Below are 10,770 nucleotides of genomic sequence, written 5' to 3'. Positions count from 1 at the left end.
ATGTCACTTTAAATGCCTCGACGAGGTCTTTCTTTCACTGCTCTGGGAAAAAAAGAGCAGGTTCCTCTCCAAGAGAGGCATGAGATAACGCATTATCTGAGTTATCACTGTTCAATCAAAAAGTGCACGAAGGAGCCACATAATTTTTCTAGACAGCGATCACCATGGAGTTATGCAGGTCTCCCACGTAGGTGATGAAATAGCCAAATTCCCTGACAGTGGTGAATTGCTCCTTGTGTTACTAATAGTGATACCGAAAGAGGTGTCAAGGCCATAGGCAGGCAGAACGGGGGGCTCTTCAAAGTGCACGAGGGGAACTTTGATATGTTTTATTGCTTTCTTTTCGTCTTGATCACTGAGATTTTAAAATGAAATTGCAGGGATACTAAGCCTGGCCAGTGGGCAGGGTGATTCATTTCTACTTGGCAGTGGTGTGAATACAGCAGCTTCTACCCAGGCCAGGCCTCCCTACCCTTCACCTCCCCTGTGGCTCAAGCCGGCATGTCAAACCCTAAAGAAGGGTCCATGGCATATGGGATTTTTTTCTTTTTCATCTATACACAAACATTTCAGCAAATATGTATCTCTTTTTGTTCTTGTGGTTAAAATATTGACCTGATGTAATAAAATTCTGATTTTTAAAAGCCCTGTAGTATGAGAGACAAGCTAACATGTGAATTTGAAACCTGGTGATTAGGAAGTGTTTTGAACGGGCTTGAGAACTGCACGTAAAACATTAAGTTATACTAATATTCTTGTTTAGTGAAACTTTTAAATATTTTTAAAAGCCCTTCATAATATTAAGGATAAGTAAATTATTGGGCCCAATTTCAATTTGAGTCAAATTCCAACCAATAATGCGACACCCATAAACCTTCTCCTTAACAGCCTATAACATTAAACTGAAAACAGAATTCTTAAAGCACTCTCTTATGCTGCCTATCCACGGAATAAACGTTACAGACCTTTACCAGATGTCTTTAATAGACATTGCTATTGGAAAGAATATTACATAAAATAAATTCAGACTGTTAGTCTAGCACTAAGGGAATATTGCTGCCTGTTCAGGTAATTACATCTATACTTAATTTAGGGGGGCAAATCTATGGCCATGATGATCTTTTGGTGGTGGCCACGTACTCATTTATCCATCCAGCTCATTATCCCAGATTAGGACTTGTTAGTGCCTTCTTCATATCATAAGCCCTAATTTTCAGAACATTAAAAGTTGGTCAGAAAAAAAAAAAAAAAAGAGCTGCAGTTAACAAGCATCCGCCTAAGAGCAAATCCCTTATAAAAAAAATCTTAGGGAAAAAGAAAATTCAGCTCTTTTTCAGTTATGAGTACCCGAAAAAAAATAAGTTTTCTGGTTTCAGGCACTTTTCAGTTTTATAATTTGAAAATAACTTAGCTCCATTCCATAATATGGATTAATGCCTGTGGTATGTTTGGAAGACAACACAAAGCTAGCAAAAACAACTGAACTATTTGTTGGGAAATATGTTGTGCCTGAATATTTCAAAAAACACCACTGCTCATGCCGACATTGAATTTTGCTGTCTGCCTTTGGGGCTGCAATATAAAAAAATATTATCCACTATTGTCAATTAGGTAATAACTGGCATAGCAGTTGACATCTTGCATTCTAGGATATTAGACAAAGTAAGGGAAGAAAGGCTCGCTTTTCTCGTCAGTGGGGTGTCCTTGTGATGACAAGCCCTGATGGAAAGAAATCTGGGGCTAATGGCCATTAAGACAGCCCTGATATTGTCATTTCCTGTTAACAGAGAAAGAATGTGAAGGAGGGTCTTAACCAAGATGACTCAGCAAATCAAAGCTGAAGTTCATGTCTTTCCCAGATGAGGCTATATTTGCATTGTGTTAGACTGTGGCTTCATCCTCTTTATTTAGATACTGTGTGCTTGGGCAGGTCTGGGAGAACAAGATGGATCAGCGTTTATTGCTGGGGCAGTCCCCGGGTATCTGAGCCTGCACCGAAGAGCAGGGACCAGTGTGGGTTTTGGATCAGACAAATCTCGACTTGAGCCTTGTTCTGTAACTTAACCAGTAGGTTAAGTGACTTTGGAGAGTCTCTGAGACTCTGTCTATTCTCTGTAAAATGAGGCTTAAAAAAACATACCTTTTGGGTAGTTTTGGAGAAGGAAATGGCAACCCACTCCAGTATTCTTGCCTGGGAAATGCCATGGACGGAGGAGCCTGGCAAGATGCAGTCCATGGAGTCACAAAGAGTCAAACACGACTTAGCAGCTAAACAACAATAAATGTTAGCTATAGCATTCTTCTCAAATTCCAAACCTCGCTCCCCAATTACCAGTAAGTTAAATTTTGTAGGTGTATCTAATAGGAGAGATCTTGTTTAGATCTTGTCTACTTGACATATGTAGGAAATAGCAGGCTATGATCATTTCCTTTTATACATATTTTTTGAAATCTGACCATACAGTTAAAGAAGCAGTAAAGAGGGCCAATGCAGGATTCAGAAGACCTGGTTTGTGACCCAGCTCCACAATTCACCACTTGAGCAAATTACTAAGCCTCTCTGAGCTTCTCTTGTTTTTTTCCAACCTGTAAAACTGAAAGATAAATCTTACCTACTTCATGCAGTTCCTGTGAGGGCTGAATAGGAAGATAGATGTGAAAGTGTTTTGAAAACTATAAAGCACTTATTTGAAATAAATTAGGATCCTTTTTTTTTTACTGTTTTTTTTTAGGCTCCAAGTCACGACAATAAATTTCTTTCTCCATAATTTTTTTTCCTTGAAAGTATATTCTGATTGGGAACAACTGTTATTTATGACTCATTTATTAATAGGCATAAAAATAGTTTTGATGACAGCCTTTTGCTAATAATAAACCAAAAATGGATTGAGGGTTTCATAGTGCTGTTCAGCTTTTCTCCTTTTTTGAAGAGTGAAGTCTTCATAATTTGTTGCAGCAAAGAGAAGGGCTGTATTGCTTAATAACTGTTCTTCTAAAGTTCATCAAATTGTACCTGATGTTCTGACATTTATTACTTACACAGAATGTGAGTTTTCTACCTGGTCTTATTAAGCACAAACATACACGCAAAACTTTCTTGGACCAAAGTAGTCCTACTAGTATGGTGAGAATAACTAGAAAACTTCAATTTGTCTAAAACTTCAGCGTTTCAGAGCTAATCTCAAGCAACAGCGTTAGTGAGAAATTTTGACCAAGAGAAGAATCTTACCTTGGAAAAAGGCCGACATTTTGTATAAACACCCTGGCTTGTCCTCTGGCAAGGCTGTGTATGCTTAGTCATCAGGAAAGTTTCAGCTAAACTTTGATCAACATGACTCAGTAATTACTAAGACATTGACTACCTACAGCCTAGAGAGAAAAGGGAAACCCTGACCTACTTGTAGCCTGGATACCTGAGAGAATAACTCAGGTTAACGAAATGCTTTATGCCATCCCTTTATTTGACGGTCACACCTGGTAAAGTCCGCCTGATATCAGGTCTGCCCTGCCCAAGGAAGTAGGAACTGTGAAATAGGAGCTCCTGAGCATTGTTCAGCGCCACCCACACTTCCATGTCTTTGGTCCATTTACTGTCTGCTCATCTTTAAGGAAGGAAACACCACACACTAAGGTGAGGACCTCCAGGTCAGGCAGTCTTTGCCCCTCTGCTCCACACCCATCCTTGCATGTGCTTAGTCACTCAGTCGTGTCCAACTCTTTGTGATCCCATGAACTGTAGCCCACCAGGCTTCTCTGTCCATGGGATTCTCCCAGGCAAGAATACTGGACTGGGTTGCCATGCCCTCCCCCAGGGGATCTTCCCACCCAGGGATCAAACCCAGGTCTCCCACGCTGCAAGCAGATTCTTTCCCATCTGAGCCACCAGGGAAGCCCATGAATACTGGAGTCAGTAGCCTATCCCTTCTCCAGGGCATCTTCCCGACCCAAGAATCGAACTGGGGTCTCTTCCATTGCAGACAGATTCTTTACTAGGTGAGCCACCAGGGAAGCCTCCTTTGCACACCTGGCCTTATGAGGCTGGATAGGGAGTCTACAAACCATGTTTCTTCTTTGCCTACAGCTCTACATTAGGTTCTGAGAATTGTGGGTATGAGAGGAAGCCTACAAAACTGGAGGAGGAGAAGGGACTAACTCCTTCCCACGTGCTCCCTACTGACTTCAGGTCTGTTTGCCATGCCCTGGAGCAGCTCCTCAGTCACCCCTCTCCACTTCGCAGAAGCAGTTCTTTCCCATGGCAGCCAGTACAACCAGTGTTTAGGTGGTCCGACACTGCAGAACCGGACACATGTGCGTCCCTAGTCACTAGCTCCAGCCAAGCACACCCCATCCTCAGGGGTCTGAGTTTTAGCTCTATATGGCATCTCCAAGCTTCTAGATTTTCATAATTCCATCTTCTTTCCTTTCACCACCCGCCCCCTCCCCGCAACCCTAGGATCTTAATATCCTCTTTTTACACTTAGTTATCTTGTATCTAGTTATAAATTCCTTATATTAAATTCTCTCTGTTAAAATAAGTAGGGGAGTTTCTGTCTCCTGACTGATACACAGCTGACAACCTGGACGCATGTGTTAACACTCCCACAGTATCTTCTGTTCTATAGTAGCTTGCAGTCAGCACCTATTGCATTCGTCTGCTCAGAAACCGTCTTTTTATCTTGGCAAGCCTCCCCAAACTCATTCTCTGTCCCTGTAGTTTAGGTAGGACAATCTCTACACCTTGCTCCAGGAGGAGGTTTGTGACTCAAGTCTAACCAATGCAATTTTTGTGTGCCCCAGCCAGAGTGATGGGTTTGGCAGGTGGACATCCCAGGTGGCACCAGTGGTAAAGAACCTGCCTGCTAATGCAGGAGACAAAGAGACATGGCTTCAGTCCCTGAGGCGGGAAAATCCCCTGGAGTAGGAAAGGACATGGCAGCCCACTCCAGTATTCTTGCCTGGAGAATCCATAATCCATAGTGTCACAAAGAGTTGGACCCTACTGAAATGACTTAGTATGAACACATGTGCTCCAGATGGACATGGGATCAACGTCACCTTTTTAAATTCCCAATTTAAAAGGTCCGACCCTTTGTGACCCCCTGTAGCCAGCCAGACTCCTCTGTCTGTGGGATTTTTCAGCAAGAATACTGGAGTGGGTTGCCAGTTCCTCCTCCCAAGGATCTTCCCAACCCAGGGATCGAACCCGCGTCTCTTACCTCTCCTGCTTTGGCAGGTGGGTTCTTTACCACTAGCGCCACCTGGGAAGCCACGTAAGTAGAAATTTAGTGGATGTGTGTGGGTGGGTGGCAGATAGTTGCCATAGTCTTCAAAACATAGTACACAATGGGGTTGGTTGTGACAGGCATGTGTACACCTCACATGGTCCTCCTCCAACAGGGAGCCTCACTGGTACTCTTGTTGCCCACTTCCCCACAGGGCTGACTTCATGTGACCAGGGGTGGTAAGTAGAGAAGATGCTTAGGGCAGTGGCTTAGGGCTGGGGCATCCGCCATGTGAGATGAATGTAACTTTTTAGATGCACATTCTAATTGATGACTTAACTTAATTACCTTACCCGGTGACGGGGACAGGACAGAAATACTTCCTCATATAATCTTCTAAATATGACTTATCTGATACTGTTGTCTAAGCTAAGATCCAAATAGGAGGAGAATTGGCACTTATCGAATATCCTTTTAGAGATTGGGCTAAGCATTTTCATTTCACAACCAACCTAGGAAATATATATCATCATCCAGTTTTTAAAGCTGAGAAAAGTGAGACTTAGAAAGGTTAAGCAGCTTGTTCAAGGTCACAAGCTAATAGATTCAAATCCAGTTCCCTTTGACATTGAAATCCATTCTCTCTCACCACGTGAGATGATGGCTTCCCTGAGGAAGTCAGCGGATAGTTCAAAGAGAAAAGATGATCACTAAAGACATCTTGTCTCTTACTTTTCTCCTTGGTTTCCACCTCTAAAGCCCCAAAGCAGAAACGTGGCTGGAAATCTGTCCTAAAGGCAGGAATTTATCCTGTGTGTGGCGGAGAAGCAAATCCAGAAGCAATAGTACTTGGAAAGTTAGAAAAAAGAAGTCTTTTTTCTTAAATACATACAAGTAGAACATTTTAATGGGTGTTCTTTTATGTGTCTACCTGTGAAGTCCTTTTTTTCCACTTTTTTTTTTCTGGAGTATAATTGATTCACAATGTTATGTTCTTGCTGTACAACTAAGTGAATCAGCGATCTGTATACATATATCTCCTCCCTCTTGAGCCTCCCTCCCTCCCTCCTCCCATCCCACTCCTCTGGGTCATCACAGAGCACCAAGCTGAGCTCCCTATGCCATGCAGCAGCTCCCCACTAGCTATCTATTTTACACATGGTAGTGTGTGTGTGTGTGTGTGTGTGTGCACACACGCTTAGTTGTGTCAGGCTCTTTGCAACCCATCTGGCTCCACGAAATTTTCCAGGCAAGAACACTGGAGTGGGTTGCCACTTCCTCCTCCAGGGGATCTTCCTGACCCTGGGATCTCACTCGAGTCTCCTGCGTCCCCTGCATTGGCGGGTGGACTCTTTACTACTAGAGCCAACTGGGAGCCCTTCGTAGTGTCTCTATGTGAGTTCTCTTCTCCCAATCTGTCCGACCCTCTTCTTCCTCCCCTGTGCCCACATGTCTGTTCTCTATTCCTGCTCTGAAAATTAAAAAAAAAACTCTTAGGCTGTTTCTAGTCTAGCCACAAATAAACAGAGGTTTATATGTGTAGAGTGATTTACTATCATTCATTAGTGTATTTTATATTTCGCTAAACTTAGGCAAATTATATAAACACTTTATATATAAGCCCAACATGTCAGATGTCAGAACTCAAAATATGTGTTTAATTAAAAAAATACATCTCTTAAAACCAAAGCAATTTAGTACATATTAAATGGTACTGTAATCTAAAGGTAAACGAGACATGCCACCTAACAGATATGGTGACCTACATTCAGTACACTCTCCATTAAGGAGGCAAATGCATTCCAGGGGCACTCTTTAGTGTCAGAAACTTCATGATCCAATGAGACAATAACACAGACATCATAAGGACCCATGCAAGGAGGACAAAGAAGCGGTGAGAGTGTAAAACTATTAAATATGAACCAGAGGAATACAAGCAGGTTGCCTGAAAACAAGACTCTGGCAGCTCTAAAACAGAGTCTGTAAAGAGGGAGAAGGACCCTCAGGGCCAATCTCTGCTGCTCCAGAGAAGTGGGGGAGAGGTCTGGAGGAAAAACCTGGGGCGGGGGAGGTGGGGAGGAAGCCTGGGTTATAGCAGAAAGGATTCCACTGACTTGGTCACTCCAGCAGTCCCAGATCAGGCCTGGAGGGGCTGGATCTGAGCCTGACCAGACAAGTGTCTGAAAGGACACAGCTATCTACAACAGAGAGACAGCATCTCTGATGCCCCAGGCGCCCCCAAATCCACCAAGGGTAAGCGCATCGTTGGGGTTACACGACTGCATTGCATCCGGGTCATCCCCTCCACCTGCAAGTCCTCTCACAAAGGGGCACGTCTGCCATTTTTCCATTAGAATGAAAAGACCAAGTACATTTACGTGGTGCAGGTTCTATATTAAAACTCTCTTAAAGTGCTGGCCAGGACTTCCCAGGCGGTATAGGGGTAAAGAATCTGCCTGCCAATTCAGGATACGTGGGTTCGATCCCTGGGTCGGGAAGATACCAGGAGGAAATGGCAACGCACTCCAGGAGTGTTGCCTGGAAAGTGGACCGAGGAGCCTGGTGGGCTGCTGTCCATGGGGTGGCAGAGTTGAACACTACTGAGCAACTGAGCATACACGCACCCAAGTGTTGCTCATCAATAAATCAGACAATCAGTCTGATCAGAGCCTTCTCTTTCCTGACAAAAGCAAGGAAGTGGGGAAGTGGGTTGACATAGAGCAGCAGAAGGGACAGAGAAGCCAGCCAAGGGACTGTGAGACTCAAAGGCTGGGGAACCCCTGCATTTTTGCTGATTTTGTATTTATACCATAAACCATGCAGGACAAACAAGCTCTATTCACCGAGGTATTTTTGTCCTGTGCAGCTGTGTGGCTTAGCAGGAGCTTTGCTGCCGAGCCATATGACTCATGCCAACACTGGTGCATATGATTTATGGAGACTTAAATAAAAAGAAAACAGCCAGCTTCATTATGAAGGAGCTTCACTTTCAGGGGGTTTGTTTATCCAAGATCAAGGTACCATTTCTTGCTCTCTGAGTGACACAGTGGGGCTGCCTCCACCAGTAAGGGAGCTCGAGGACAGCATTCAGCTCTCCCCTCCCGCCACCCCTGCCCCATCTCCAGCTTAAATGAGGATGTCTGCAGTGTAAGAAGGGCTTCCCTGGCAGCTCAGATGGTAAAGAATCTGACTGCAATGCAGGAGACCTGGGTTTGATCCCTGGGTCAAGAAGATCTCCTGCAGAAAGGAATGGCTACCCACTCCAGTATTCTTGCCTGAAGAATCCCAGGGATAGAGGAGTCTGGCAGGCTCCATGGGGTTGCAAAGAGTTGGACAGGACTGAGCAACTAACACTTTCACTTTTCTATGTAAGAAGAGGTCAGAGTTGTAGCCCCAAGAACAAGGGTCTTCAGCTGCCACAGGAGGTTCAGTGACTCTGAAAGGGGCCAAAGCATCCTATCAGAGGTGTTGCTTAGACCTGGAATTGCTTCTCCCCAGACAATGTGTGCAGCTCAGGACATGGGAGAAGGTTGAAGGGGGACCAAGTTTTATTTGTACCCAGGCTGGCAGCTTCTGTCGGACTGTCTCCCTGCATCCCTGTTGAGGAGAGATAACCTTAACAGAACTCCTTGCCCCAGTCCCCCCATACTCCCCCAACAGAAAAAGAAGGGCTGGGATCTCTTGTGTGTGTTAGTCACTCAGTCATGTCCAACTCTTTGGAATCCTATGGAATGTAGCGATAGGCACTGTAGAGACTCCATGGGATTCTCCAGGCAAGAATACTGGAGTAGGTAGCCATTCCCTTCTCCAGGGCATCTCTCCGACCCAGGGATCAAACCCAGGTCTCCTGCATTGCAGGCAGATTCTTCATTGTCTCAGCCACCAGGGAAGCCACAGGATCTCTTACTCTAAGACATTTCTAACCACTACCCTCTGGAACTTTCCAGCTGGAAAGTTGATGAGCCTTGGCTCTTTTCACTCTCCCTCCCTGATTCAGCTTTCACTTTTGATCAAGGCCATGTCCACATTTACTCCTTGAAAAATGGGAAACATCGGGCCTTTGGTAGCCCAGGTTTGTGATTGTAACAGCTCACAGCTGCTTTGTGACAAAGCGGGTTGGACTCAGAAAGTGACTTTGGTAATATCCTGTTAATCTGCTTCCAGGAATGTGTTGTCACCCACCCATACCCTCACCACAATGGAGCAGAAGAAAAGTTCAGAAGAATTTGTGAATAATAACATGTTCATGGAGCCTGCACTGTGAATGCCTCCATCTTAAATTAAATTGAGAGGGGCTCAGGATAAAGCCTGTATTCACGCTGTCTGACTTGTTCATCAGATGCGAAGTGTATCCTTCCTATGAAAGATGAGAAGAAAAAGGATTGGGAAATTTTGCAAAAAAGAACTGAAATGACGGATATTTAGACATTGAAAGGATTCACAAGTTGCCACCAAGGTTCTATTCAAGGCAGCAAATAAAACAAAAGTTGGGGTGGAATTTTTAATTTTCCAGCAAAAGCATTCAATTACATATTCTATCCTTTGTTTCCTTTGGTTTTTATTTTGGGAACAGTGCTTCAGGCTGAGCTTTCAGTTTATTTGTTTACTTTTTGTGTGGCCCAGTCCCTGCCCCCACCAACACATACACAAAGGACCTGAACAATCCTTACAGGTAGTTGTTATAATCTCTCCCCTTAGAAGCTTTGAAGGTGCTTCCAGCTGCATCAAAGTGCTCCCTGCATCTCCCACCCAACTTCAAAGCCCCACTACCAGGAACTTGTTCTGTGGTCTACCTTGTAGTTCTAAAAGAGCTATTACTCCCTATTTATTGTGCAAATTTTTATGGAGATGCCCTGGTATCTTTCTTGACTCACAGGGCAGCCTGTAGTAGCTTCTTAGATTGAGGGCAGGAGGAGAAGGGGGTGACTGAGGATGAGATGGTTGGACGGCATCACCGACTGAATGGACATGAGTTTGAGCGAACTCCAGGAGATGGTGAAGGACAGGGAAGCCTGGTGTGCTGCAGTCCATGGGGTCACAAAGAGTTGGACACCACTTAGCGACTAAACAAAAACTATCTTCTTCTACCTAGAATTAGGACTGCCTAGGAAAATTATCTACAGGAATAGGTAAGGGTCAGGACTGCCTGAGATTAATCCTGCTGACCTGAGGTCCTTTCCAGTGTCTGCTAACCCACATCCTGCTCAACTATTTGAAAAGGCTCTATCAATCAGTACAGTAGCTGGGGAACTTTCTCTTAGAAGCCTAAAGGGAGTTCATGAGTTTTGAGTTAAGTTGTTGTTAAAGGAAAAAAAAGTTTCACTTTGTAAAAATTATTGGTAGAGGACTCTGAAAGGTACAGGAATGCTTAAGATACAAGAGGAAATAGATGCTCTGGGAAAGGCTGTTTGATAGACCTTTCTGCGATGATGGAAGCTTTCCAGGTGACCAGTGGTAAAGGATCTGCCTGCTAACACAGGAGATGCAGGAGACCTGGGTTCGATCCCTGGGTCTGAAAGATCCTCTGGAGGAGAGCATGGCAACCCAC

This window comes from Ovis canadensis, chromosome 17 (genome assembly GCF_042477335.2).
Source record: "Ovis canadensis isolate MfBH-ARS-UI-01 breed Bighorn chromosome 17, ARS-UI_OviCan_v2, whole genome shotgun sequence".
Classification (NCBI taxonomy): domain Eukaryota; kingdom Metazoa; phylum Chordata; class Mammalia; order Artiodactyla; family Bovidae; genus Ovis; species Ovis canadensis.
The sequence above is the reverse complement of the archived record's forward strand: the minus strand, read 5'-3'. Positions refer to the sequence as shown.